Here is an 8,483-nt window from a genome sequence, read left to right on the forward strand (position 1 = left end):
TTCTGTGAATGATCAAGTAAGTTATATGAGCCTTAATTCTGTGAAAGATAAAACATGTTTCATAAATATTTTCTAAAAATAAGCTTGAGTTATGAATGTCTTCAGCGAAAGGTAAAATGTTTTCCATGAATATGAGTATTCTTCTGAAGGTGATAAAAGTGATTTATAAACGATTGTGAACAGTTAATTGGTTTCTAGTGTGATTTTTAAACTATTGTTATGATCCTCATTTTGGAAAAGTGATGTTTTATAAATGTTATATGTTGAGTAATCTTTCCTCTGTGGTTGTGTTTATAAGATTTTTAACTAATATGTGATAATTTGTGTTAAAGGTAAGCAGTGAGTCGTTGCTCCCTTATCTTATTTGCATGGTTGTGTGAGTAAGATGGTGATAGGATGCTAGTTGGGCATGACTCCCAAGTCTGAGAATGAATGAATGTGGCAGGATGCTGGCAGAAATCCTAGGTAACTCGCATGATATTTATAAGAGTGAATCCTAGGTTTAGGCGATGGCAAAATCTCAATTCTCAGAGCCAAGCGTGTTGTGAAATGAACCCAATATATGGCATTGTAGCACTCGCTATGCGATTATTAAATTATTATGGATGAGCTTGCTGTGAAATGATTTTAGTGTATAACGTTGTAGCGCTCGCTATGTAAAGTCTGAGTAAGACGATGATAGATGCTCTCAGGTCTGAGAATGAATTAATGTGACGAGACATTGGTGGAAATCTCAGGTAACTCGTATGATACTAGTGAGAGTGAATCACAGGTTTAAGCGAAGGGAAAATCCCAAGTCCAAGAATTGAGCTTCTTGCAAAATGAATCCTGCATATGGCGTTGTAGTGCTCGCTGTGTGATTGTTGAACTATTGTGAATTATGCGATGTGTGTTAATTATTCGATGTGATGTACTTTACCTATTGTAGCTTGATATTATTATCATTTGTAGATTCTATATGTTTTCCTAAAAAGGATTTCTTAAAACCCATCGCTTACTAAGTCTGTTTGATTTACATTTTAAGTGTTTCCCTTTCTAGGTTGTCGACATTGAGGCCATGTGAAGGTTGGTTCTAAGGCATTGTAGCCTAGTTAAGGAGGGAAGGAAGAGTTACTCTCTGAAGTCTTACATGGCATGCTAGCCATGGCATCTCATCATACCTTTAAGAAGTCAGTTTGTAAGGTTGTCGCTCCTTAACGCCAAAACCTCAGCTAAGCAGGGAATAGAGAAGTAAGAAATTTGAGGAGCTAAGGTAGGGAAAGGAAGCTCTGAAGATTGTCTTTTAACTCGAGACTGTTGGGTGTATAAGGTAAAGAAGAAAAGGAGAAGCTTCGCACCTCTAAGCATCCGCCTCGAATAAGCAATTGAAGCGATGAAGAAGGGAAAGGAAGATCCCAGAAGATGTCCTTAAGATTGATTGTGGACAATAAAGGGAAAGAGGACGGGATCAAAATCTTATCCACCATAACGCGAAAGACTGCAACTTGGTGGAAAGAAGAAGGATGTGAGAATATCAGAGTCGGTTTATTTTTACGTAAAGTAAAGTTGTAAATTGTACATTTTTACGTCTGTAAGCATTAAGTTAATAAAGAGAAGGAGTTTCAAGTTATTCCACTATGTTATTCTTGAGTGTTTCCACTACAAAAGATGTGAAGATCTCTAAGGCTTAAATGAAAAAGCTTTGCAAAGTGACGAAAAGAAGAGTAGTTATGCCCACTAGGTGTTCGACTCGCTATCTTGTGTGAGGTATGCATTGAATATCTAGGCAACAAGCCCTCCATTTGGTGGATGATGGGATATTTGAGGTGGGGCATGACAATAATTATATTAGGTTATGTTGGATCACCAACTTAATTTAATGTAGGTAGCCATCATGTCTTGTTAGAGGCCAGTTATGACTTATGGGCAATGAAACGAATTATGGGCCTATTGCCATATTAAATTAACCATATAAACCACAAACAAAAGAATTGGGTCGAATTTGTCTTTGTGTTGGATAATTAATAAGCCTAATTGGAGAATTGGAAGCTTATTAGGAAACCTATAAATAAGACCTTAGGCGTTAGAGATGTAAGAATAACCCGAGCAACCCGGACTACCCAACTCATATTATATGGGTTGGGTTAGGTTGAAAATTTTTTTTTTCAGGTTGGGTTGGTTGCGGGTTGGAGGTTTGAAAAATTCGGGTCAACCCAACCCAACCTAAAATAATATAATAAATATAAATATTAATAAATAATTATATATTATATTTCATTATTGTTTATTTATTTAATAAAAGTTAAACAATCTTGAGTTCCGAGAGTTTTTTTTGCTTAACTTGATGCAAAACATATTCGATTTACGGTTGATGATATTCATTTACAAACATTAAAATTTAGAAACAAATCATAATAATAATAATAATAATAATAATAATAATAATAATAATAATAATAATAATAATAATAATAATAATAATAATAATAATACAACCCCACAACCTAACCCATATTTTATGAGTTGGAAAATTAATTTGGGTTATTCGGGTTGGCAACCCAACCAACCCGAAAATATGAGTTGGATTGAGAATTTCTCCCAACCCAATCCAACCTAACCGTTTACTTAGGCATTTTATTTGAGACATGCAAAAGGCCATAAATTCATTCGACATAGAGAGAGAAAAGAGAAAGTCAAAATTTGGACTCTATGAGGTTCTAGTATACCCGAATTCGAGGATTCAAATTCCTAGTTTGTATGTGGATATTGCAAGAGAACTCTAGTGATTTTGCAACGTTTTGGTGATAAGAATTTGGAGGATCATTCTTATAAGAATAGAGGCAATTCGAATTTGGAGAATTACTCACATCGGCACAGGGGTATGTTTATTTGTGATTTAATTGTTTAAGCATGGTCTTTTTACATTCTAGGGTAAGAAAAAAAATTATGTTAATTCTGCTGCGTCCAACCCTAGATCATTTTCCAACAAAGGCATCAGGTATTAATATGATATGCAAGTTTATTTCTTATACGTTACTGAAATTATATCTTAAATTTATTTTCTTTTAAGATCTCAATCACGAATTAAAAAATGAGGATGGGGTTTGAGAGGATATGGTCGGAATATAGAATTGGTCAAGTTTGTGGAAAAACATGAAAATAATCAAGATTGAGATTAACGAAGATGAAGGAAAACAAGTAAGTGCTCCTAAAATTGAGTTAGGCATTGGTAGTGCAGTTCAAAGCACCATTTCATTGAGTTGTAAGAACTGGAAGGCGGTACCTATAGGCGTAAGAAGGGAGCTCTTAATTGATTGGTTGGAGGCACGTTTATGTTTGTTTTATGCATTCTTATACTTTTTTAAATGTAAAAGTAGTCCATTTATACATATATTATTGAATATGCAGACACATTTTCAATTTGACTCCACTAACATGGTTGTGAGAAAAGATGCAAAATACCTTTAGAGAATTCAGAGCATACTTGCACAAAGATTACTGCGAATTTTTTTAGATCCGTATTGGAATAAAAGGGTGAATTTTGGAAATAGGAGGTAAGCAAGAGGATTGAAGATGGTTGTTGGCCAAAGTAAGTGCCTTGGAAAATGAATCTCGGGGTAGTCTTGTGAGATATCAATCGAAATTGGGGACAAAAGTGTAATCTTGGGACCATCTCAATGCTTGTTCGACTGAGACGAAGGACAAAATGCTTAGGAAGTGGACTTCTTGGAAGCTCGGCGTGAAAATTTAACAACACTCAGACTATCTTGGACTATGTTTGGCCAAGACTAGAGATAGAACATGATTTATTTAAGATCTCGAGCAGTACTCGAACCTATTCTGACAGAAAATTCACGTGTCATGACATGCAAATACTTAAAATTCAGGCGAGCAAGAGTTGTCGAGATACTAAAAGCTCAAGGAGTGACGAATCTATTTTGAAGATTAGTATAAATAGAGGGAAAAGGACAACGGATGGAGGATTATGCAAAGTCATTTATAACATTCTGCTGGTGAAAGAGATCAAGAAAAAGATCTTCAACCTTTGAGGAAAGACATGGAGAGCAAATCAAAGAGTTAGAATTTACAGGATGCCTTCTTCTAACCGTTTTTACCCATAACGGGACAAGTAGTGGGTCTCAAGGTAGCGAAATTCGGTATTGAACTTACACCCTTGAACGTGTTAGAATTTATGTCCTAAAACGAGTAATTTGTAGTTTAAAATTATATTCTATTCAATAAAGTTGTTATTGATAACTAATTAATAAAAATTAAATACTATAATCTTGAATCCAATAAACTTAGGTCTCGAGGCTATCTAATGTAGATTTGAACTTTATGTAGAGATATAAATGTGAATCAAGTTCGAGTATATAGCTTAAATAATCTATAGTATTTGAATAAGGTTGGGGTGCCTTATTCTAAGGACACTATGGATGCGGCCCGCTTTGTAGTTAGTTCAAACGATGTGATCCTGAATAGTTCATGTAGTAACATGGAAGAGGGCATCTTATGTAAAGAGTTTATGTAAGACTAGAACCATAAAATAATCACATTTAAGTTATGACAAAGTTGACTATATAAAACTAACTCTTTAGATTATCGATGACCTAACTTAATCTTAATCTTGAGCTAACTATGAACTTCTGTTCACACGAAATTATTCTTAGATTTTCATAGGTGAGGGCAGCTCATCAGCGTTAACCCACTTAGCCTCCCATTTCAAAGGTAGGACCAGTGAATAACTATAGAAATAATGTATAAGACAGAATTCAATCCTACCCGCTTTAGGGTTAGTAGATAGGTTATTCCCTTAAGAACTGAATTCAAGTCTTGAATAAGGGACCCCACCCTCTCATTGGCTCGAGAGAGATCGGATTATAGGTTGGACCTTAAACCAATTGTTCAATAGTGGATCAGCGGGACTTAAGGAACATGAGGTAGTCTTTGAGGTAAAATAGTATTTTGATCCAGTTAAGGTTACGAACAACTTGTAAAGGATTAACGTATTGATCATGGTTCTATCAAAAAAACACAAATATATTTATAGTGAGGGGAGTACAACTATGGGACTTTAGTGGAATGACCTGTTAGTTAAACAAATGTTTGTTAGCTCGGTCTAAGAGAGACTAGCCAATTAATCTCGGATCATTAGAGCCCATGATCTATAGGTCCATTAGATTTTCCTGCTAGCTCATATTCGATTAACTTAAAATAAAATGTTGGAATAATTTGAATTGTTCGAATTAGGTAAATTAAGAGAAACCGAAAAATCTATGTGATATAGTTATGCTTAGAAGTTTGCGATAGAGATTTGTGTTTAAATGTTATTTAAATATTAAAAATATAAATGCGTATTCATATTCGGAAGCTCGAAATTGATGAAAATGGTCAAAGTTATAAAAAATGAAAATGTTGACTTTTGAATATAAAGTTGGACAAAATTTCAAAAGTCAAATTTTGTCCAACTTCGAATGTGATTTGATTTTTGAAAAATGAATGTAGATTCATGCTTAGGAGATCAAAATTATTCCAGAACGATGAAATGGTAAAATGTCAAAATGTTGATCGTTTAGATTTGATTTTTTTTTTAAAATTTGGCACACAACCGTTTAGATTTGGCTAAACGAATTTTTTCAAGATTCTTGTATTACACGATCGTTTAGATTTGTTTACACGATCATTTTTTTTATGATTTTTTGGTACACGATCGTTTAGATTTGGCTATTTTTTGTACATGATCGTTTAGATTTGGTTACCCAAATCTAAATAAAGTAAAAAATAAATGACATAAAAAAGAAGAGGAAAAGAAGAAAGATGATAGAAAGAAATTGCCACGAAGAGGAGACGAAAGGGCAAACCTGGATATTTAAAAAATGGAAAAGAAACGCGGGGCCATAAATATTTTAGTAGTTTGTTATATTTATGAAAATTTTCCTAATAATAACAATAGTAAAAATAAATTATATTATGGGGTCTTTTAAAAAATATAACAAAGCGAAAAAATATTTACACCATATAGAACAATTTCGAAAGTGGAAAAAGCCTACAGTCCCAATAATGAAAAATACCAAAAATATCTCATCAACCTCACCGTCAACAACGTGCAAATATATTTGGTACATGACCATTTAGATTCGGCGATTGTTTGGTACACGATCGTTTAGATTTGTTCGTAAACGATTTTTTTCAAGACTTTTTTGGTACACGATCATTTAGATTTGTTTACATGATCGCTTATTTTTCAAGATTCTTTGTACATAATCGTTTATATTTGGCTAAACGATTTTTTTAATTCTTTTGGTATACGATCGTTTAAATTTGTATACACGATCGTTTATTTTTTACACAATTGTTTAGATTTGGCTACTCCAATCTAAACGATTTTTTAAAAATATCTTTATACACGATACTTTAGATTTGGCTATTTTTTGTACACGTAAAAAAAGAAGAGAAAAAGAAGAAAGACGGTGAAAAGAAATCGCAGCGAAAAAAAAGTAGAGGAAAAGAAGAAAAACGATAGAAAGAAATCACAGCAAAACAAAAAGGAAAAGAAGAAATACGATAGAAAGAAATGGCAGCGAAGAGAAGAAGAAAGATGGAAAGACAAACGTGGAATATAATTGAGAGGGAGAAATTTGAATTGGAGTCATTATGGGGGAATCCAAGCTTGAGACATTTTCAACTTCCATTTCCTCTGGGAGAGGAGAGATTTTACCTAGTTCCACAGTCAGATTTATGGCTTTTTCCTTCTTCTCTGCTTCCACAATTTCAATTGCCTTGTTGTGATTGTTTTTCACTCTGTATATCTTCCTTGGGCTTTTCTTTTTCTTTTGGAACTAGGTGCATTTAGGAGGACTGATCTTCAATGGCTTTGGGGTTCTATCAAGACTTGTGGAGTTGTCTTTGAAAGTGGGACTTTCAATACAAAGAGGTTTAGCTGGGGCATTTTCAGGGTTGTAGAAGAAGGTTTTGTTTTTTAGAGAGGGGAAACTGACTTTCCTCTTTGGAAAATTAGCCTTCTCTTCTTGACTATGATTGAAGACCATTATACCTTCCCTTTGTCCATCTTTTCTGAAATGATGAATTTGAGTCTTCCATCATTGCCCCTACCTCCATCAGAGTTGTTAGAAATTATGAAGTTGAGTCTAGTGAGTTTGAAATGGTTGGACGTTTGTTACTATTCCGACCGTTCCTGTTCACTTCCTTTGGTTTTTTTTCTTTTTTTTTCGAAGGTGTGGCAGCAAACCCCATGAATCAATATTGTTCAGCTTCAAAATCATACTCGTTGAATTCCAGGGCAGCTTGTCTTGTGAAGGATCCATATATGTTTATGTTTCTTTCTTTGAACCATTTTCCTTTAGTGTAAGAAACAGTATGGATCATAAAGATGTTACCTTTACTGTCTGTAATGTTGATTTGAGTTAGAACAAACCCTGTGTAGTTGTGTCTGATCTTCAGCCTTGCTTCAATAAGGTCTGTCTTTCTCATTGTTGACTTAGAGACTTCTAATAAGCGTCGAGTTCTCGTTCACTCTCTTAATATACTAACATATTTTTCTCTCTTAACTCTCTATTGCTTTTCTTTCATCCTCCCTTTGCTTGCTTGCTTTACAAATGAGAACTCGACGCTTATTTATAGATGTGAGACCCTTGAAGTGTTGGAATTTGTGTCCTAAAACTCATACTTTGTTTGATTCAATTATTGAATATTATAATCTTTAAACCAATAATCTTTAAGGTCTCGAGGCTATTTACTAGTTTGTCATATATACTTGAACTTTATGTTGAGACATAAACATGAATTAAGTTCAAGTTAATAGCCCAAATAGTCTATAGTGTATGAATAAGGTTGGGCGCCTTATTCTGGATAAACACAATGGATGCAGCCCGCTCCGTAGTTAGTACAAACGATGTAATCTTGAATCATTCATGTAGAGACATGGGAGTGGGGCATCCTATGTAAATGGTTTGCATAAGACTGGAACCAAGAAGTAGTCACTTTTAGTTATAACACCGTGAACTATAAACTGATTATTTCATTTTATGATGGCCTAGGTAACTTGATCTTAATCCTGAGCTAACTATGAACTTCTGTTCATTCGATAGTATCCTTAGATCTGTATAAGTGAGGGTAGCTCAACATCGCTGGCCCAATAAGCCTCCCATTTCAGGAGTACGACCGAGTGGATAGCTAGGGACATAGGGTGCAAGATGGAATTCACTCCTACCCACTTATGGGATAGTAGATAGGTTGTTCCCTTAAGGACTGAATCCAAGTCTTGAACAAGGGGCCCCACCTTCTCATTGGCTCGAGAAGGATTCTGGTTTATAGGTTGGACCTTAAACCAATTGTTCAATAGTGGATCAGTGGGTCTTAAGGAGCAAGATGTAATCTCGGGGGTGAAACGGTATATTGACCCAGCCAAGATTACAAACAACCTGTGAAGGATCGACTTACCCATTATGGTTATATCAGGTGGACAGAAATATATCTATAGTGAG

This window comes from Cucumis melo, chromosome 11 (assembly GCF_025177605.1).
Source record: "Cucumis melo cultivar AY chromosome 11, USDA_Cmelo_AY_1.0, whole genome shotgun sequence".
NCBI lineage: Eukaryota > Viridiplantae > Streptophyta > Magnoliopsida > Cucurbitales > Cucurbitaceae > Cucumis > Cucumis melo.